This window comes from Bolinopsis microptera, chromosome 1 (genome assembly GCF_026151205.1).
Source record: "Bolinopsis microptera isolate Bmic1 chromosome 1, MBARI_Bmic_1.0, whole genome shotgun sequence".
Lineage (NCBI taxonomy): Eukaryota > Metazoa > Ctenophora > Tentaculata > Lobata > Bolinopsidae > Bolinopsis > Bolinopsis microptera.
Window position 1 is genome coordinate 8333119 of NC_087072.1, and position 23200 is coordinate 8356318.

The 23200-nt window shown below is 37.7% G+C and overlaps 1 protein-coding gene and 1 long non-coding RNA gene across 2 annotated transcripts in view; both read left to right on the plus strand.

The window, feature by feature from the left end:
• The window catches only part of LOC134811756 (uncharacterized), a 34739-nt gene that overhangs the window by 3170 nt on the left and 8369 nt on the right, over window positions 1-23200 (plus strand). The window lies entirely within an intron of this gene.
• Window positions 6770-21568, plus strand: LOC134822062 (uncharacterized). The gene is made up of 4 exons (XR_010161119.1): window positions 6770-7010; window positions 7352-7463; window positions 7595-7641; window positions 21210-21568. It is a non-coding gene; the product is annotated as an uncharacterized LOC134822062 (long non-coding RNA).

A 23200-nucleotide genomic window follows, 5' to 3' on the forward strand; every position in this document is an offset into this window, starting at 1 on the left:
ATCTACTTCTTCTAAACTCTCATTCTATCACTCAATCAAACACACCTTCAACCGAGAGCCCTACTTATACTATGCATATATATATACTATACTTATGCAAAGGCTTTTCTCGTCGTTACAGCACCACAAAACTTAGAATCAGCGCCCATGATCTCCATATTGAAAGAGGCAGATACTCCAACACACCCCGTGAGCAAAGACTATGTGGTTGGTGCCAATCAAGTATGGGCGTTGAGACCATCGAAGACGAGTCGCATGTTCTTTACATATGTGACTTGTATTCAAAACAGAGGTCGAAATTAGTCAAAAATCTTTCTCAAATGCCAATCATTGAAATAAGCAATGAAATCACCGACTCCAGCAATATCAATGAAACAAATCTCAAAGATCATCTAATGGAAATTTTGTCTCCTTACTCAACTGTAATTCCTCAAAATCACCAGAGCCTCCATATTCACTGCCACCGCTCACTTGATATTCAACCAAACACCCCACAGTATATTCAATTTCAAGAAAGGCGCTCCTATGCTGTCAACTGTGTGTGCACTTATTTCCTTCGCTGCTCCGAAGAGCGAAATAGCTTCACCGAGGCACTATCCGTCGCGGAGTAGAGTCCGCGGCGGAGCCGCCGGACTCCGAGCGGACTCCGGCGGAGCCGCCGGACTCCGAGCGGACTCCGGCGGTGCTCCGCCAAAATGTATTTACACTGGACTCGAGTACATTTTGGCGGACTCCGAGCGGAGCCGAGCGGACTCCGAGCGGACTTTAAAGTCCGCCGCGGACTCCGAGCGGCTCCGCGGCGGAGTGTCCGCCGCGGACTAAGCCACTAGGCGGACTCCGGTCCGCCGCAGACTCCGGCGGAGTGCTTGGCGGACTCCGCCGGACCTCTCCGCCAGACTTGAATCCGGCGGAGTCCGGCGGAGCTTGGACTCCGCTCGGAGTCCGCCGGACTCCAACAGAGTCCACTGAGTTCCGACTTCCGACTTCCGACCCTCGGCTAAATTTGTCACGTGACATACAACATAGCCAATAGCATTTTGCGATATTGTGGTCAGATGAAAAGGTCGCTAGTGATAAACCTTAACCATTACCCTCACAATGTCAATAGTGTACAACTCTAGTCCTAACTTTGACCCTATAATGTATAAACGTTGACCCTAACCCTCCACCAAACCGCCAGCAGCGAAATATCAATGTCATTGACTGGTCACGTGACCAAAACAATTTTTGTCATATTATCTCATATAGGGAAGCGTTTTTAGTTTTACCCTACACGTTGCATGTGGCGTCATTCGGCCGGATCCCAGCAAGCAAAAATACGTCGACCATCACAGGACGACGCCAGCACTCTCTACGCTCGTCGAGCTCCGATCGTCCTGTGACGAAGTAAGGACGAAGCCTGAGGTCCTCAGGTAACATCGACCACCGATTGAAAATTCAGAGATTTTTTGACATAAAGGTCAAATGTAAAACTAAAATCTTGATGTTAATTGATTGACGACGCGACGTCAATTTTTGAGCACAGCGCGAGCGCATGCGGAAAAGGACCGCGTAGCTAGTCAAGATGTTGATAAATATTTGGCTTGTGGCGCGATGTGTTGCTCTTTACTGGGCCGCGCTCAGCCTGTCATTCCGCCTAATCTCTATTAACAACATTAAAGCCTGGGGTCCTCAGGTAAGCTTGCAGTAGCGCGCGACCGCCGGAGGCGGAAATGACCTGGTTAGCTAGGTAAACGCGATGTGCCTTGTATATAGGATGAAATCCTACAAGGCACTGGATTTTGGCGAGCGATTTTCTCCAAAAATTTAATGAGGGCGCCGACTTCCACTCTGACTAGGTTTCTTTTTACCCAGCGCGCGTTCCTTAATGGGATGAGGCAAAATTAGGTAAAAAGAATCCACTGACTTGGCCAGAGTGCTTTCATTAGGGGGTGCACAATATTCACAAACTACGGCGTAGCGAAATAAAACTTACATCATCTTGTTTGGTTTAATGAGATCTTTCAGAAAAGTATACATTTGCACAAACTTTTTTTCGATTGGTCACGTGACCTCGCTCACGTGACCCAATGCTAGTGCGCTCGCAGTTGAAATTATCACGTAACTGTCCTCATGCCCTTCGAAAAAAGAAAAATAAATCGAGCGCTAGAGTGACACGTCACGTCACTTGCGCTGCATTTCGGAGCTGCAAGTAGGAATAAGATTTCATATTTTTGTTTGGATTTGTTGCCGTGTTGCAGTTCTTTGTATTTTAATTACTAGATAAGTTAGTGGATTTTAATTTTATAAGTTTCATCACCGTGTTTTAACTTTCCTGTCATTGTTGCTAAATTAAGTTTTATGTTTAGCATGATTTGAAGTAAATGTACTTATTATAGTAGCCTTTTTTATTAGTTTTGCTTTCTGGCCATGGCATTTCTATTGTAAGATATTGACGTTAATTCCTTAGCTTGTGGACCCACATTAATTATATGCAAGACTAGACAGCCATAATTACATTACTTATAAATTTTTGGTTTGCTTGTAGTTGTAGGCGCTTTGTTGGCTCCTGGATAGTTATATGTCTCATCAAGATTTCTCGTTATGGGAAGACGCCAATCAGGAGCTTTTGTCCATTTGTAAGTCTGATAACGCCTTTAATATCGTATACAGTAAGATGCAGGAATTGTACCCAGACTTTCACTATATGCACATGTTTTCAAGTCCTCCTCTTTGCTTTGATCAGGCTTTGGCTAAATTTTCTCCTTTACTTAATGATAAAGAGTACATATACTACCTTCTGCATTTTCATTTTAAGAGAAGCGCTATTCCTCCTGCTAGTAGAAAGTTTGGTCCATTTGTAGGAAAGTACAAAAGATCTAGCGCTATACATTTTTCTAGAGATCATTTACTGTCTTTTCTTGCTGTGTTATTTCAATGCAAGGATATTACACGTGCTGTTTTGGATAAGGTGTGGAATAAGATGCATAAATATCTTCTTAAGTGCCGAACTCCTGAGTCACGGAACTGTTTCTTTTCTCAGTCGTTCGATATAGCCAACTTTGTAGCCTGCACATGCATAAAGGATTCAGATAATGCGTCTCCGGCTGTCCGTACCAAAAAGCCTAGATTGAGTCATAGTACCCCGGTTCAAACTCCGCATAGTTCTAAGCGAAAGCGAGTTAGTAAACCTAGGAGCAGTGTGGTATTCAGAAACGTTGCAGTTCAGACATGGCATTCCTCCTTCAAATACGATCTGGTTCGAAAAAAAGTCGTGTCAAGCAAAATTAAGGCCAGGCTCATAACATCTGCACGTTGTCAGCACATTTCATCGACTTTAGAGAAGCATAAGGCCGATAATAAGCAGCTACAGCTAGAAAATGGGATGCTTAAGGCTAATATCGACGTTCTATTGCACAAGCAAGAACACTTCCAATCTCAGATAAGCTTTAAAGATAAGAGCATCGCAGAATTGCTGGCAGATTCTGACAACCTCAAGGCTAGCTTATGTGATATTAAGGCTAAGTTAAGGGATTCCAATAATGAATGCAAAGTGCTCGATGATGAGCTTTGCCAATACCGAGATTTAGAAGCCCAAGTAGATAGAATTGCAAATGACCCTGATTTTAAGCTCCGTATTTCTGAGGCCTCTAAATCCTATGATAGAGCAGATGCTGCTGATACGAAACTTTCGAACCAGATTCCTATGCGAAGTAGTCGCAAATCTATCAATCCTAAGATTGATATTGCGTTGTCCATTTTAAGACACGTTGGTCTTTGTTCGCTAGAGAAATGTTTTGAAACGTTAGTACTTTTAGGAAATCACGTCTTTGATCAGGAATGGGAGTTAAGTAGCGATGTTTCTAATAAGCGAGCACGTCAGATGTTGCCTAGTGATAGTACTAAAGGTAATGTATCAGAATCAGATCCTGGCCCCACTTACCCAAATCCAAGCAGCAGCACGAGCAGTATCCCTGCCAAAAGAACAATGCATAAGATCACTAAGAATACAGCTCCAACTCAAGGCTATCTGCGTAAGTTTGAGGCCAATGTGTACACGCCCTTAGCTATTCAGTCTGTTGCACAAGAGCTGAAAAGCCCAAATCTTGTAACATCGACCATCATGTATGATGGGGCTAGTATTAAAAAGGGCAAAGTAATGACAGTTGGCGTGGTTAACGCTGTAAATGACCCCGTATCAAGCAAAGTTACATCGCATTATCGCCAGCTTGGGCTTATGGAGATGGTTAAGAGTGATACTGATTCTTCATTCAAGGCTGTAACTTCTACCTTACGTAATGCTGCCGTTCTTGATTCTGATACAGTTAGCCATGAAGACGTCCTCAGTTCGACCAAAGATGTATTTTCTAATATCGATTACATTGTAACAGACTTAGGTGGCGAGATGAAGCCTGTCAGTGAGAAAGTTTCCGAGCTTAAAGTTTCACTTGGTCATGATAGTCGGCCAACTTACATCCATTGCAATGCTCACGTTAGTCCGGCGTTTGATTCTGAAATAGATAAGGAGTTGCATGCGATTGAATCACTCCTTGATATAAAGCGATATGTTGACAAAGGTTTTAATTCATCTTTCTTTAGTTCAAGCCGCTCATGTACTTACACTATGTTGCACGCTCTTTTTAGTATGCTAGGTTCGTCACTATATAGACAAAAAGAGCAATCATGGTCGTGCCAAAAGGATTTTACCGAGTTTTTATTTGCTAATAAACAACCTCAAGACACTTTCTTTGATCCTAATAGTTCTAGATTCGGAAAGGAGTCTGAAATGTGCTTCATACTTGCATTTAACTTTGATAATGTGCACAATTTCATTTCATCGATACACAAAGATAATAGAATGTTTAAATCTTGCGAGTATTACATCAAGTGCCCTTGCTTTATAGAGCTTGTTATCTCAGTCGCATTGATATTTTATCACATCTATGCCCCATTTTTGGTTGCCGTCGGTGCAGAAACGTGGCTCGGTCATACTCTCCTGACGCATAGTCAGCTATTTTCTTACTATCCCAGCCTCAAGCATGACTTAGAACAGCTGACTATTGATCCTAGTTCGTTGTTTACTAAATCTCGTCTCCCTCATTTATCTGATTTCCCCCAGCTTACTCGTAGTTCCAAGGTTCTATATACTCGCATGGCTGATAAGATTTTTGATGATTTAGATAGTGGCATAGTTAACGGCGAGATTGAGAGTAAGATGGTTGAGTGGATGGTCAAACTCCTTTGTGAGCGCTTGCTTATGGTTACAGATAGGCAGGTGGATGAGTATTATGGAGGTCCAGATTCAGTGGTTGGTAGAGAGCTGGCAATAAATCCAGAGAAGATTGATATGGCTGCCACGACCCAGCTGCCTTGTGAGCACAGTGTTGGGACGCTAAGACAAAGCTATCGCCGAGGACCTACTGCTAACATTGAAACATTTTCCCAGCACCAGGTAATCAAGAAGAGTCCTTTGTACGAGAAGCTTCTCTCAGGTGTTATTACAGCTGATCAGTTTGGCAAAATGATAAAACTGATTAAGAAATCTGCGTCACTTAAGTTGTATATCCAGCACAGAGACGATGATCGCAAGAAGCTTAAACAGGAAAAGGTTCTCCACCTGTACGAGCAGAAAAAGAAGCGAATGAAGGAAGTTCGTGATAAGGCTGGGTTGGTTAGTGTGGTAAAGGATCATGGAGGCCCCTGCCAAACAGAGGAGGATGTAGAGATCATGGTGGGTAGGTATGAAGGTAGGTCTGAGGCTCTGATGAAGGATCTTTGGAACGAGATCAAGTATCAGAAGAAGGTCATTCTCTGCATTGGTTCAGCTGATCAGAGTCATGGTGACTTGTTTAAGCAGAGGATTTGGAATCGAGCTACCAGAAAGTATGACCCTGTGCCGTTAGAGCAGCGTATCAGTAACCTAAAGAGTATTCTCAGGTTACAGTCTGTAGATGGAGATGGGAGTGGTTTAGTGCCTGCACCGGTGATTTCGGTGGATCAGTTCGTCGAGAAGGCTTCTGCTAGGCACGCAGAGTTGAAGGGGTTTAAGCATCGTGCAAGTGTTACTTCGGGTAGTGATGATGCGGGTGAGCATGATATAGTTGATTTGACGGGTTCCTTTTATGATGGGTTGGTCGATGAGAAGTTCATAGCAGTGTTCTACAGTGATGACCCCTCTACACCATGGTACCTTGGTGTGGTTGAAACGGTGAGAAGCAACGATGGGTGCGAACAGTGTGAAGAGTTCTCGTTGACTGTTTTGAACTCATTTGGGCATTGCTTTGTTGTCAGGTTCTGTGAAGCCAAGAGAGGGCCCTGTGCAACGGATCAGTCCAACTCAGAATGGGAGTTGGATACAAAGGCGCAGCTTTATCACGTCAATGCTTGTCAAATTGTACCATGCAAGGTCAAGCTGGCTGATTCAGGCGCAGCGATGGTAATCGGTAGTAGAAGCGGTAAACATCCTAAAAAGGGAGCATCTGCTAGGTTATTGTCGTACACTGTGAGCAATACAAAGGAGATCGATAGATATCTACATTGTAACATTCTTTACTCTCTAATCAATGCCGAGCATAGTTAGTAATTAGGTCTCATAGTCTTACTTAGGTATTCATGTAACTACGTTATTGATTTATCTGTGCCTTTTCGGAAAATGTTAAATGGTAATAAAGCCAGGATGTAATGAATAGCATTTAAAGATATATGTATGCATGATCTCGATAAAATGCATGCCTTAAAAACAAAAAAACTAAAAATATTTTAAAATATCAAAAAAATATTTAAAACTTTAAAAAAATTAGGTATCATGAATCATGAGACAGTTGACAATGACATGGATAGCCTGAACGAGAGACTGGAACTTAGAGGCAGCACCCGACACGCAGGTATAAAACTTGGTACATTTGTTTTGTCGATATTTCGAGACGTTTTTGTAACAAAGCATGTCTTATTCAGGTGGAGATTGCTGGAGGATAGTGTACTGATGTGTGATGAGGACTTCGCTGTAACTTTGACGATAGGACAAACTCGAGGTACGTTGTTGGTTTTGCTTAAAACTGCTCTGGATGAAATTTTCATCAAAAATAAATTTTCTCGTCACGATGTGATCCATTTTACTATCGAAACATTTCCTTACCATCACATGAGTCATGACGTACTGTTAGGTTCACTGTTGAGCAACTTGAAATTGGAGGCAGCCATATTTTTAAAATGGGGTGTTTAACACGGTCGGGTCCTAGCACACTTTCGCCCATTTTTTTCTAAAACAAGGTCGGGCAAGGGCCCGGGTGAACTCCTGTTCAGAGTATCTTGCTGTATTAATGTACGTATCAAGTTTTGGATTAAAGAATTAAAGTCAAACTACATCTTTCAGTTGGTAATCGGAGATAAACCCCAGGAGATCACATAGGAACCGTGTGCTAAACGGAGCATAGGGAGTTTATAGTTGCAGAAACCTTCTTCAGTATTAGCAGCGTAACTTCTAGGTCAGTGTGCGCCCCTTTTTACAAGTCCAAACGTTTTGATACTTTAGAATTAATTATGGAATCTGCAAGATTTGTTCAGTTTCACCATGCTGCCTGAATTAAATATGATAGGTAATATTTAACTCTCCCAGGATTTGGTAGGCGAGAGTTTTAAGACGGACCGGCCGCTATAAAATAGGTAAAGCTCAAATTTATCATGATTTCTTCTCTATTGACAATTATCCCGTTCACATTTTCGTTCAATTTTGGTCAAAGTAATCAATTCGCCTGTTGCAGTATGTAATAGACGTAATCGTAAGATAAAATGTTTCCAATATAATAAGATCACGAATCATCTAATTTGGATTTGGGAATTTGTGGGCCCCGAGAAGTCTACTAAAATTCAGCTAAATAAATATCAGTAAATTTTCACCTCCTAGTCACCCGATCAGTGCTTGCCAATAGACTGGGCCCGACAATTAGAACTATCACACCCTCCCCACAAATTTTTTGAGTAGAGCCAATCTCTACTCTGAACCGTAATCACGTGACAATTTCCATCCAATCCGCTTCTAGGCATTAGGTATTTATAGGCAACTGCCCAACTCCTTCACAACGTGTATTTCCCGCTATAAATCGCAGAGTTAGATAAACAATGAGTGACACGTCATTAATTGTGACAAGCGGATTGCAGACTTATATAGTAGAGGCTCTTACGGGCATTGTCTGCTCGATACGTTAGGGACCCCAGATACACCTTACTAGACGTATTTTTGACCGTAGAATCGATTGAAAGTGGTTTCAAGATGATTGGACTGATTGTTCTGGGGTAAAATCGCAAAAAACCGATTTTTGGGCCAAAAATAGGCCAAAAAAAACCATGTTTTTTGATATTTTGAGCAAGTTAATTTTGTTGGCATGTCGGCAAAACTTGCATAAAGATAGCTAAAAGACAGCCGCACAAGATTGTATAAAAATAAAACAAATCCCTCTATTTGTTCTGAGGTAAAAATCCAAAAAAGTGGTAAAAATTTTGACTTTTTTGCTTAAGTTTGAATAATTTTTTGCAGTTGTATTAAATCAACCCAAAAATAGTCACATCGTGTTTGCCTAAATTTTTCCTTTCCGAGAAGTACCCACTTCATATACTTGTTTGTTTGTTTGTTTGTTTATAGAACCCGTCCCCGATCTCGTATCGGAAAATGACTAAACTCAGGTCTGAGTGTGAATACGGGTGGTACCTGCAAGAGTGTTCATTAAGCATTTAGAGTTCTGTAAAACTGCAGTTACAATTGTGCTAGAGTATTTTAGTATATACGATTGGTATCAGAAATATATCCCTACATGCTTCCAAAATTTGTAAAGCCGTAGTACATACATATCACACTACACCGGAGCCTACACAGTGCAATCTCCTCCATACCAGTCGATCTGCGCCGCGTATGTTTATATAAGCGCGCGGCGCAGACTGGAGGAAACCACACTCTGCAAGTTCGATCCAGTGCAATGCTACATGTACGTACTACGGCTTCATCTCCAACTTTCTGCACAATGTACTGGAATGTTTTGAAGGAAAAGAATGAACAAAAAAAAGTGATATATAAATAAAATCAGCGATTTAATGTTAGCCTTAGGAGGGTAACTTTAATTCCCTGGTTTCTAAAATCAGCTTTTTAATAAAATAAAATATAGTATGTAACGTCGATACCAAACCGATTATTGAGCGATAATAACTGAGTAGTTTATTCCTGGGTTGCGGAGTCATTCAGATGTTCCAGTTTTCAAATGTGGTTCTTGTTCAGTTCTTGACCAGAAGTGTCTAATGAAGTAAGTCAGACAAGCAAACTCTTCCTTTAATGCTGATATAAGTCGTCTCAATCCCAGAAATTATGAATGATGACCCAGTGTAAAAGTGCAGAAATCGACCGAAAATAACAAAAACTAAAACAGTTAAAAAGTGACAAGATTCAAACACAAGGAAAATTAATAACTTAGAGCGTAATAAGCAATATCTCCAAACGGGAGTTTTCTGAGAGGGTGAGAGGTTCTTTAATTAGAGCTAATGATTAAATGAGACCCACTAAAGGTACTAAATTAACCGGACTGCTAGCAAGGAATCGAGAGTGGAAATAAAAATAAAAGCGGAATAAATTTTAAGATAATGAAACAGAAACTGAAAGCTAAAATATATACCGTTCTAGAATGCCTCCGCAAACTATTGCTCCTTTGTAAAGCACGTGTTAGTAAGTGTAGTAAAAAGATAAAAATAATAAAGCTATAAAAATGAACGGAGCGTTGAAAATCTGAGAGGGTGAGACTGAGAGGTTCTTTAATTAATAACTTAGAGCGTAATAAGGAATATGAATATCTCCAAACGGAGTTTTCTGAGAGGGTGAGAGGTTCTTTAATTAGAGCTAATGATTAAATGAGACCCACTAAAGGTACTAAATTAACCGGACTGCTAGCAAGGAATCGAGAGTGGAAATAAAAATAAAAGCGGAATAAATTTTAAGATAATGAAACAGAAACTGAAAGCTAAAATATATACCGTTCTAGAATGCCTCCGCAAACTATTGCTCCTTTGTAAAGCACGTGTTAGTAAGTGTAGTAAAAAGATAAAAATAATAAAGCTATAAAAATGAACGGAGCGTTGAAAATCTGAGAGGGTGAGACTGAGAGGTTCTTTAATTAATAACTTAGAGCGTAATAAGGAATATGAATATCTCCAAACGGAGTTTTCTGAGAGGGTGAGAGGTTCTTTAATTAGAGCTAATGATTAAATGAGACCCACTAAAGGTACTAAATTAACCGGACTGCTAGCAAGGAATCGAGAGTGGAAAAAAAATAAAAGCGGAATAAATTTTAAGATAATGAAACAGAAACTGAAAGCTAAAATATATACCGTTCTAGAATGCCTCCGCAAACTATTGCTCCTTTGTAAAGCACGTGTTAGTAAGTGTAGTAAAAAGATAAAAATAATAAAGCTATAAAAATGAACGGAGCGTTGAAAATCTGAGAGGGTGAGACTGAGAGGTTCTTTAATTAATAACTTAGAGCGTAATAAGGAATATGAATATCTCCAAACGGAGTTTTCTGAGAGGGTGAGAGGTTCTTTAATTAGAGCTAATGATTAAATGAGACCCACTAAAGGTACTAAATTAACCGGACTGCTAGCAAGGAATCGAGAGTGGAAATAAAAATAAAAGCGGAATAAATTTTAAGATAATGAAACAGAAACTGAAAGCTAAATATATACCGTTCTAGAATGCCTCCGCAAACTATTGCTCCTTTGTAAAGCACGTGTTAGTAAGTGTAGTAAAAGATAAAAATAATAAAGCTATAAAAATGAACGGAGCGTTGAAAATCTGAGAGGGTGAGACTGAGAGGTTCTTTAATTAATAACTTAGAGCGTAATAAGGAATATGAATATCTCCAAACGGAGTTTTCTGAGAGGGTGAGAGGTTCTTTAATTAGAGCTAATGATTAAATGAGACCCACTAAAGGTACTAAATTAACCGGACTGCTAGCAAGGAATCGAGAGTGGAAATAAAAATAAAAGCGGAATAAATTTTAAGATAATGAAACAGAAACTGAAAGCTAAAATATATACCGTTCTAGAATGCCTCCGCAAACTATTGCTCCTTTGTAAAGCACGTGTTAGTAAGTGTAGTAAAAAGATAAAAATAATAAAGCTATAAAAATGAACGGAGCGTTGAAAATCTGAGAGGGTGAGACTGAGAGGTTCTTTAATTAATAACTTAGAGCGTAATAAGGAATATGAATATCTCCAAACGGAGTTTTCTGAGAGGGTGAGAGGTTCTTTAATTAGAGCTAATGATTAAATGAGACCCACTAAAGGTACTAAATTAACCGGACTGCTAGCAAGGAATCGAGAGTGGAAATAAAAATAAAAAGCGGAATAAATTTTAAGATAATGAAACAGAAACTGAAAGCTAAAATATATACCGTTCTAGAATGCCTCCGCAAACTATTGCTCCTTTGTAAAGCACGTGTTAGTAAGTGTAGTAAAAAGATAAAAATAATAAAGCTATAAAAATGAACGGAGCGTTGAAAATCTGAGAGGGTGAGACTGAGAGGTTCTTTAATTAATAACTTAGAGCGTAATAAGGAATATGAATATCTCCAAACGGAGTTTTCTGAGAGGGTGAGAGGTTCTTTAATTAGAGCTAATGATTAAATGAGACCCACTAAAGGTACTAAATTAACCGGACTGCTAGCAAGGAATCGAGAGTGGAAATAAAAATAAAAGCGGAATAAATTTTAAGATAATGAAACAGAAACTGAAAGCTAAAATATATACCGTTCTAGAATGCCTCCGCAAACTATTGCTCCTTTGTAAAGCACGTGTTAGTAAGTGTAGTAAAAAGATAAAAATAATAAAGCTATAAAAATGACGGAGCGTTGAAAATCTGAGAGGGTGAGACTGAGAGGTTCTTTAATTAATAACTTAGAGCGTAATAAGGAATATGAATATCTCCAAACGGAGTTTTCTGAGAGGGTGAGAGGTTCTTTAATTAGAGCTAATGATTAAATGAGACCCACTAAAGGTACTAAATTAACCGGACTGCTAGCAAGGAATCGAGAGTGGAAATAAAAATAAAAGCGGAATAAATTTTAAGATAATGAAACAGAAACTGAAAGCTAAAATATATACCGTTCTAGAATGCCTCCGCAAACTATTGCTCCTTTGTAAAGCACGTGTTAGTAAGTGTAGTAAAAAGATAAAAATAATAAAGCTATAAAAATGAACGGAGCGTTGAAAATCTGAGAGGGTGAGACTGAGAGGTTCTTTAATTAATAACTTAGAGCGTAATAAGGAATATGAATATCTCCAAACGGAGTTTTCTGAGAGGGTGAGAGGTTCTTTAATTAGAGCTAATGATTAAATGAGACCCACTAAAGGTACTAATTAACCGGACTGCTAGCAAGGAATCGAGAGTGGAAATAAAAATAAAAGCGGAATAAATTTTAAGATAATGAAACAGAAACTGAAAGCTAAAATATATACCGTTCTAGAATGCCTCCGCAAAACTATTGCTCCTTTGTAAAGCACGTGTTAGTAAGTGTAGTAAAAAGATAAAAATAATAAAGCTATAAAAATGAACGGAGCGTGAAAATCTGAGAGGGTTGAGACTGAGAGGTTCTTTAATTAATAACTTAGAGCGTAATAAGGAATATGAATATCTCCAAACGGAGTTTTCTGAGAGGGTGAGAGGTTCTTTAATTAGAGCTAATGATTAAATGAGACCCACTAAAGGTACTAAATTAACCGGACTGCTAGCAAGGAATCGAGAGTGGAAATAAAAATAAAAGCGGAATAAATTTTAAGATAATGAAACAGAAACTGAAAGCTAAAATATATACCGTTCTAGAATGCCTCCGCAAACTATTGCTCCTTTGTAAAGCACGTGTTAGTAAGTGTAGTAAAAAGATAAAAATAATAAAGCTATAAAAATGAACGGAGCGTTGAAATCTGAGAGGGTGAGACTGAGAGGTTCTTTAATTAATAACTTAGAGCGTAATAAGGAATATGAATATCTCCAAACGGAGTTTTCTGAGAAGGGTGAGAGGTTCTTTAATTAGAGCTAATGATAAATTGAGACCCACTAAAGGTATAAATTAACCGGACCTGCTAGCAAGGAATCGAGAGTGGAAATAAAAATAAAAGCGGAATAAATTTTAAGATAATGAAACAAGAACCTGAAGCTAAAATATATACCGTTCTAGAATGGCCTCCGCAAACTTTTGCTCCTTTGTAAAGCACGTGTTAGTAAGTGTAGTAAAAAGATAAAAATAATAAAGCTATAAAAATGAACGGAGCGTTGAAAATCTGAGAGGGTGAGACTGAGAGGTTCTTTCATTAAATAACTTAGAGCGTAATAAGGAATATGAATAGTCTCCAAAGGGAGTTTTTGAGAGGGTGAGAGGTTTTTTAAAATTAGGCTAATGATTAAATAACCCCCAAAGGACAAAATTTAAAACGGCGCAGAAAGGAATCGAGAGTGGAAAAAAAAAATAAAAGGGAATAAATTTTAAGATAATGAAACAAAAATGAAGCAAAAAAAAAAACCCGTTCAAGAATCCCCCCCAAAATATTCCCTTTTTTAAAAAAGACGTTTTGAAAGTGTGAAAAAAGTTTTAAAAATAATAAACTAAAAAAATAAACGGCGTTGAAATTGAGAGGGTGAGATGAGAGTTTTTTAAATTTAAAAACTTGAGCGTAAAAAGGAATGAATATCCCCCAAACGGGTTTTTTTGAGAGGGTGAGATTTTTTTTTAAATTTAGAGCTAAGATTAAAGGGCCCCACTAAAGTACTAAAATTAACCCGGATGAGAAGGGAATGAAGGGGAAAAATAAAAAAAAAAGCGAAAAATTTTAAGAAAAGAAACAGAAACGAAACTAAAATATATACCGTTCTAGAATGCCTCCGCAAACTATTGCTCCTTTGTAAAGCACGTGTTAGTAAGTGTAGTAAAAAGATAAAAATAATAAAGCTATAAAAATGAACGGAGCGTTGAAAATCTGAGAGGGTGAGACTGAGAGGTTCTTTAATTAATAACTTAGAGCGTAATAAGGAATATGAATATCTCCAAACGGAGTTTTTCTGAGAGGGTGAGAGGTTCTTTAATTAGAGCTAATGATTAAATGAGACCCACTAAAGGTACTAAAATTAACCGGACTGCTAGCAAGGAATCGAGAGTTGGAAATAAAAATAAAAGCGGAATAAATTTTAAGATAATGAAACAGAAACTGAAAGCTAAAATATATACCGTTCTAGAATGCCTCCGCAAACTATTGCTCCTTTGTAAAGCACGTGTTAGTAAGTGTAGTAAAAAGATAAAAATAATAAAGCTATAACAATGAACGGAGCGTTGAAAATCTGAGAGGGTGAGACTGAGAGGTTCTTTAATTAATACTTAGAGCGAATAAGGAATATGAATATCTCCAAACGGAGTTTTCTGAGAGGGTGAGAGGTTTCTTTAATTAGAGCTAATGATTAAATGAGACCACCTAAAGGTACTAAATTAACCGGACTGCTAGCAAGGAATCGTGAGTGGAAATAAAAATAAAAGCGGAATAAATTTTAAGATAATGAAACAGAAACTGAAAGCTAAAATATATACCGTTCTAGAATGCCTCCGCAAACTATTGCTCCTTTGTAAAGCACGTGTTAGTAAGTGTAGTAAAAAGTAAAATAATAAAGCTATAAAAATGACGGAGCGTTGAAAATCTGAGAGGGTGAGACCTGAGAGGTTCTTTAATTAATAAACTTAGAGCGTAATAAGGAATATGAATATCTCCAAACGGAGTTTTCTGAGAGGGTGAGAGGTTCTTTAATTAGAGCTAATGTATTAATGAGACCCAACTAAAGGTACTAAATTAACCGGACTGCTAGCAAGGAATCGAGAGTGGAAATAAAAATAAAAAGCGGAATAAATTTTAAGATAATGAAACAGAAACTGAAAGCTAAAATATATACCGATTCTAGAATGCCTCCGCAAACTATTGCTCCTTTGTAAAGCACGTGTTAGTAAGTGTAGTAAAAAGATAAAAATAATAAAGCTATAAAAATGAACGGAGCGTTGAAAATCTGAGAGGGTGAGACCTGAGAGGTTCTTTAATTAATAACTAGAGCGAAATAGGAATATGAATATCTCCAACGGAGTTTTCTGAGAGGGTGAGAGGTTCTTTAATTAGAGCTAATGATTAAATGAGACCCACTAAAGGTACTAAATCTAACCGGACTGCTAGCAAGGAATCGAGAGTGGAAATAAAAAAAAAGCGGAATAAAATTTAAAGATCAATGAAACAGAAACTGAAAGCTAAAATATATACCGTTCTCGAATGCCTCCGCAAACTATTGCTCTTTGTAAAGCACGTGTAGTAAGTGTAGTAAAAAGATAAAAATAATAAAGGCTATAAAAATGACGGAGCGTTGAAAATCTGAGAGGGGTGAGACTGAGAGGTTCTTTAATAATAACTTAGAGCGTAATAAGGAATATGAATATCTCCAACGGAGTTTTCCTGAGAGGGTGAGAGGTTCTTTTAATTAGAGCTAATGATTAAATGAGACCCACTAAAGGTACTAAAATTAACCGGACTGCTAGCAAGGAATCGAGAGTGGAAATAAAAATAAAAGCGGAATAAATTTTAAGATAATGAAACAGAAACTGAAAGCTAAAATATATACCGTTCTAGAATGCCTCCGCAAACTATTGCTCCTTTGTAAAGCACGTGTTAGTAAGTGTAGTAAAAAGATAAAAATAATAAAGCTATAAAAATGAACGGAGCGTTGAAAAATCTGGAGGTGAGACTGAGAGGTTCTTTAATTAATAACTTAGAGCGTAATAAGGAATATGAATAACTCCAAACGGAGTTTTCTGAGAGGGTGAGAGGTTCTTTAATTAGAGCCTAATGGATTAAATGAGACCCACTAAAGGTACTAAATTAAACCGGACTGCTAGCAAGGAATCGAGAGTGGAAATAAAAATAAAAGCGGAATAAATTTTAAGATAATGAAACAGAAACTGAAAGCTAAAATATATACCGTTCTAGAATGCCTCCGCAAACTATTGCTCCTTTGTAAAGCACGTGTTAGTAAGTGTAGTAAAAGATAAAAATAATAGAGCTATAAAAATGAAACGGAGCGTTGAAAATCTGAGAGGGTGAGACTGAGAGGTTCTTTAATTAATAACTTAGAGCGTAATAAGGAATATGAATATCTCCAAACGGAGTTTTCTGACGAGGGGAGCGAGGTTCTTTAATTAGAGCTAATGATTAATGAGACCACTAAAGGTACTAAATTAACCGGACCTGCTAGCAAGGAATCGAGAGTGGAAATAAAAATAAAAGCGGAATAAATTTTAAGATAATGAAACAGAAACTGAAAGCTAAAATATATACCGTTCTAGAATGCCTCCGCAAACTATTGCTCCTTTGTAAAGCACGTGTTAGTAAGTGTAGTAAAAAGCTAAAAATATAAAGCTATAAAAAGAACGGAGCGTTGAAAATCTGAGAGGGTGAGACTGAGAGGTTCTTAATTAATAACTTAGAGCGTAATAAGGAATATGAATATCTCCAACGGAGTTTTCTGAGAGGGTGAGAGTTCTTACATTAGAGCTAATGATTAACCACTGCGACCCACTAAAGGTACTAAATTAACCGGACTGCTAGCAAGGAATCGAGAGTGGAAATAAAAATAAAAGCGGAATAAATTTTAAGATAATGAACAGAACTGAAAGCTAAAATATATACCGTTCTAGAATGCCTCCGCAAACTATTGCTCCCTTTGTAAAGCACGTGTTAGTAAGTGTAGTAAAAAGATACAAATAATAAAGCTATAAAAATGAACGGAGCGTAGAAAATCTGAGAGGGTGAGACTGAGAGGTTCTTTTAATTAATAACTTAGAGCGTAATAAGGAATATGAAATCTCCAAACGGAGTAGTTTTCTGAGAGGGTGAGAGGTTCTTTAATTAGAGCTATGATTAAATGAGACCCACTAAAGGTACTAAATTAACCGGACTGCTAGCAAGGAATCGAGAGTGGAAATAAAAATAAAAGCGGAATAAATTTTAAGATAATGAAACAGAAACTGAAAGCTAAAATATTACCGTTCTAGAATGCCTCCGCAAACTATTGCTCCTTTGTAAAGCACGTGTTAGTAGTGTAGTAAAAGATAAAAGAATAATAAAGCTATAAAAATGAACGGAGCGTTGAAAATCTGAGAGGGTGAGACTGAGAGGTTCTTTAATTAATAACTTAGAGCGTAATAAGGAATATGAATATCTCCAACGGAGTTTTCTGAGAGGGTGAGAGGTTCTTTAATTAGAGCTAATGATAAAGAGACCCACTAAAGGTACTAAATTAACCGGACTGCTAGCAAGGAATCGAGAGTGGAAATAAAAATAAAAGCGGAATAAATTTTAAGATAATGAAACAGAAACTGAAAGCTAAAATATATACCGTTCTAGAATGCCTCCGCAAACTATTGCTCCTTTGTAAGAGCACGTGTTAGTAAGTGTAGTAAAAAGATAAAAATAATAAAGCTATAAAAATGAACGGAGCGTTGAAATCAGAGAGGGTGAGACTGAGAGGTTCTTTAATTAATAACTTAGAGCGTAATAAGGAATATGAATATCTCCAAACGGAGTTTTCTGAGAGGGTGAGAGGTTCTTTAATTAGAGCTAATGATTAAATGAGACCCACTAAGGTGACTAAATTAACCGGACTGCTAGCAAGGAATCGAGAGTGGAAATAAAAAATAAAGCGGAATAAATTTTAAGATAATGAAACAGAAACTGAAAGCTAAAATATATACCGTTCTAGAATGCCTCCGCAAACTATTGCTCCTTTGTAAAGCACGTGTTAGTAAGTGTAGTAAAAAGATAAAAATAATAAAGCTAATAAAAATGAACGGAGCGTTGAAAATCTGAGAGGGTGAGACTGAGAGGTTCTTTAATTAAAAACTTAGAGCGTAATAAGGAATATGAATATCTCCAAACGGAGTTTTCTGAGAGGGTGAGAGGTTCTTTAATTAGAGCTAATGATTAAATGAGACCCACTAAAGGGTACTAAATTAACCGGACTGCTAGCAAGGAATCGAGAGTGGAAATAAAAATAAAGCGGAAAAAATTTTAAGATAATGAAACAGAAACTGAAAGCTAAAATTATATACCGTTCTAGAATGCCTCCGCAAACTATTGCTCCTTTGTAAAGCACGTGTTAGTAAGTGTAGTAAAAAGATAAAAATAATAAAGCTATAAAAATGAACGGAGCGTTGAAAATCTGAGAGGGTGAGACTGAGAGGTTCTTTAATTAATAACTTAGAGCGTAATAAGGAATTGAATATCTCCAAACGGAGTTTTCTGAGAGGGTGAGAGGTTCTTAATTAGAGCTAATGATTAAATGAGACCCACTAAAGGTACTAAATTAACCGGACTGCTAGCAAGGAATCGAGAGTGGAAATAAAAATAAAAGCGGAATAAAATTTTAAGATAATGAAACAGAAACTGAAAGCTAAAATATATACCGTTCTAGAATGCCTCCGCAAACTATTGCTCCTTTGTAAAGCACGTGTTAGTAAGTGTAGTAAAAAGATAAAATAATAAAGCTATAAAAATGAACGGAGCGTTGAAAATCTGAGAGGGTGAGACTGAGAGGTTCTTTAATTAATAACTTAGAGCGTAATAAGGAATATGAATATCTCCAAACGGAGTTTTCTGAGGAGGGTGAGAGGTTCTTTAATTAGAGCTAATGATTAAATGAGACCCACTAAAGGTACTAAATTAACCGGACTGCTAGCAAGGAATCGAGAGTGGAAATAAAAATAAAAGCGGAATAAAATTTTAAGATAATGAAACAGAAACTGAAAGCTAAAATATATACCGTTCTAGAATGCCTCCGCAAACTATTGCTCCTTTGTAAAGCACGTGTTAGTAAGTGTAGTAAAAAGATAAAAATAATAAAGCTATAAAAATGAACGGAGCGTTGAAAATCTGAGAGGGTGAGACTGAGAGGTTCTTTAATTAATAACTTAGAGCGTAATAAGGAATATGAATATCTCCAAACGGGAGTTTTCTGAGAGGGTGAGAGGTTCTTTAATTAGAGCTAATGATTAAATGAGACCCACTAAAGGTACTAAATTAACCGGGACTGCTAGCAAGGAATCGAGAGTGGAAATAAAAATAAAAGCGGAATAAATTTTAAGATAATGAAACAGAAACTGAAAGCTAAAATATATACCGTTCTAGAATGCCTCCGCAAACTATTGCTCCTTTGTAAAGCCACGAGTTAGTAAGTGTAGTAAAAGATAAAAATAATAAAGCTATAAAAAATGAACGGAGCGTTGAAAATCTGAGAGGGTGAGACTGAGAGGTTCTTTAATTAATAACTTAGAGCGTAATAAGGAATATGAATATCTCAAACGGAGTTTTCTGAGAGGGTGAGAGGTTCTTTAATTAGAGCTAATGATTAAATGAGACCCACTAAAGGTACTAAATTAACCGGACTGCTAGCAAGGAATCGAGAGTGGAAATAAAAATAAAAGCGGAATAAATTTTAAGATCCTTCATATACTTAATCGAAGTTTGAATATTGTCACTCCGCAAGCGTTTTTGCCAAATTTTCGACGCGCACTACGCGCAAAAGCATTTAGTTGTTATCAATTGGCACCCCGCGCGTTCATCATAAATTTCAAACAGCTATAACTCAGCGAGATTATGTCCGTTCTAGCTCATATTTTCACACTAAAATAGAAAATAATGTGATCTTATTGCTGACAAAATATGGATATAATTACTTTATTTGCCTTAGAGTAATAGACTGTCAAAGTTTAAAACGCGCATTGGTATAGCACGTGACTAATAAGGCCAAATTTATACTTCTTAACATATTATCGATCCTTAGACATCATACTATTGTGTCCAATTAGCGGTTAGGTCTCTAAACTCGTAGCAGAAAACACGTCTTTTTGCCCGTAAGAGCCTCTACTAATATCCGGGTTGATCGATTTGTTCCAAAGTTCAGCGTAATAGAGATTGAATTAGTAATCCATTTACCTGGAAGTTAATACGTTACACGAACCGTGCTCACCTTGTAGTTTAACATCGAGAACACTGGAAAAAGGGAAAATAAATAACTCAAATCCAACACCTCAGCTATATACCAGCCCTATGACGATTCACCGAAACAGTCAGGCACCCCCAGCTTCCATTGAGCCCCCAATTTTATACCGAGCCCCCACCTCTTACAAAAGTTTCAGTATTTGATCAGGAATCGTCTCAATCCGGGACACTGACCCAGACTCTTAGAGAAATAGCAATTTTTGCATCTCGTCAATTGTCATTAAGAGAGAGTGGGCGGGAAGCGTAGAAATTTTAGTGACAAATTATGCTGCTATTGGGAGTGTCAATCACAATCTATATTAAGTGTGTACTGACATCGAGTTCTTTGGAGTAGGTATCAGCCGCTTAAAGTTAATGATATCACGAGCTTTATGAGTAGGTATCCGCCACAATTGACTAATTTCAAGGCTTTAGAGCCTTCAGTCACTATTTACTTAGGTATATTCAGAGTGTTGGAGGTGTCGGTCACTGTCTGTAGGTGTAAGTATCTTTATATTAGATGTGTTGGCCGCTAAGGACTGATATTAGTAGCTTTGGAACTTGGAAGAGACGACTTTTTGCTAACTAATCAGTACTGAAGATATAGTCAAACCTGGGTTGTGCCTATTCAATGGTAGTGTCTGCAGCCACTTTGCAGCCAACTTCTAGAGCTAGAAATTTTGGGCTTATACTTTGGTTTTGATCGGATTGGGCCAATTTTCCGTTGTTTCGTGCATGTGATTTAAGCACTTAAGGGGACGCCCATTAATATTCTAGTCCGCCGTCCATGCAGAGTCAGACGCTATGTTATATGTTAGAGTTCCACATAACTAAGATTGGGAAGAAATAAGAGACTCGATTGACCCGCACTTTCCAATCATCTTATCATGGCCTCCATAAAGTGGGTTACAAATTTTAAGCCTTTTTTAGGCCTTAAAGTTCCCATTTCACATTTATGATTTTAATTTAAAATCATAAATGTGAATATATTTATTTTGCGAGCTGCAGCAAGACGGCTATTACCCGTTAAATCATTGATTGATATGCAAGTCGAGAATAACGGTTTAATTTAAGAATGCACCCGTTTGGGTATCACTATTTTATCGTCGATGATTGTGTAATACTAATAACAACTTTTTCAGATGGTAAAACTGGAGAGGTAGCCGATTTACACGGGGAGCAGGAGTAAGAAGAATACGATCTAAAGAGGACTCTGAAGGACGAGAAGGCCTCGACATCGCGTACGACTCTGTACGACTGAGGCAGGATAAAGACTTTTGGACGTATAGACAGGACTTTGAATATTGTTTTGAAATAATGGGTATTAAAATTATGATACAGACTAGAGATTAAGTTTTGGGATAAAGTTTTGAACGAATAATCTTGTGCTTATGAGTTTTCAAGAATCCGATTTAGCAGAAGTTTAGATCATGAAATGTTAAATTATCATTACTAGAGAAATTGTGTAATACTGTTGTTATGTTTTGAGTATTAAATGTTTTTAAAATGAGATGTTTTTTCGACTTAAAGCCACCTATAACTAAAAATAAAACGTGATCAATAAAACGTTTGATTAAAACTAAAATAAGCGATAAATTTCTACTTGAACTTGATCTGTACTAGCGAGCCTTTGAGCGCGCAAAAACATGCGCGTCTAATTCTATCACAAACGATCACGGTTACAATTTGTAGATTTAAGCGCCTGATCCACATGATGCATGATGCAAACATTGCCATTTTCGGTCACACAGTAACTGCAAAACAACTATAATACTCTTACAAAGTCCTGCTTGAAAGGGTCTTCAGAATGAAGAGGATTCCTATACAGAGAAGAAGTTGTCAGCACTTCAATGTCATGTTAGTCACATGACAGTGAAAATCTGATCACATGTCCGTTACTTTGAGCTTTATATACTGCGTTACTTCGTGTTGCACTTTGCAGCTCACCTAGAATGTTTAAATTGGCAGTGAAATGATGAAATCGATATATCTTGCACTTTTCAGCCTCCGTGATTTCCTAGTTCTGCTTCTTTGTTTCTGTCGTCATAATGTGTGCTCCCGTCATCAAATCTAAACACCGTGTCCCTATTCAACGACGTGCGTTAACTTAATTTAGATTTGAGGCAATTTGAATCAAGATGTCCGAGGTTTCTTCATCATTATAGAATTAAGTGCTTCAGTTACTGCCTTGCATTGTGATTTGTTTTGTCTTGTGCCTTAGAAGCTGTAATACTACCTCGGAGTTAGAGGGACCAGAACACCGTGGAAGAGGACATCTTCATTCCACACTGACGATTTTGGCCTCCTAGCAGTAGCACACGACGCCGGGATAGACACGAGACAATAAACATTAAATTTTAAACAACATGATATGCACATTGGACTAATGATGCTGTTTTTCCCACTTTATGGAGAGAATGCTTATGATTATAGTTTCAATTAACACATTTTGAAGATGACTGGATTTATTGTTCATTTGCATGCTATGTATTGTATTTCGGTTTATCTTCACCCATAAAGGGTTTGACCGTTGGGAGCGGTATCAAAAAAAGTTACAGTTCAAGACTAGATACATGAGACGGCTCAGGTATTATAATTCATGCACGCGCACGAATTTATTTGGATATTGGCTGGCGTAAATTGCTGACAATTGTGTCATATATAGACAGGGATTTTACAAGTCGCTTTATTTGGTCAACTAAGGTCAAAATCGTTTCAAATTTTCAAAATCTTTAGGAAATATGCCCTTCTGCTACGCATCACTTGGATTTTTTCCGCACTTGAAAGGCAAAAACGCCAGAGTCGAAAATGTACTTAAATTTCGTGAAACGTAGGTTTTTGATGATTAAGACCTGTTCCAGTGGCCCAATTGCTTATATATTGTGCTGCCAATCAGAGGGACATATTTCCTATAGACTAGGAAAAGTTGAAACAATTTCGACTTTAATTGACCAAATAAAGCTACTTCTAATTGATTTTATACTTCCGGCCCAATTCGAGGGGGTCTACTAGACGCAAAACGACAGCATTTAGGGCGCGCATACGATTGTACACCCCCTACTTTCATAAAACTTTATTACTAGCTTGGCGTTGTAGGATTATATACTTTAATTTCGGATCGAGTGAAGCGAGT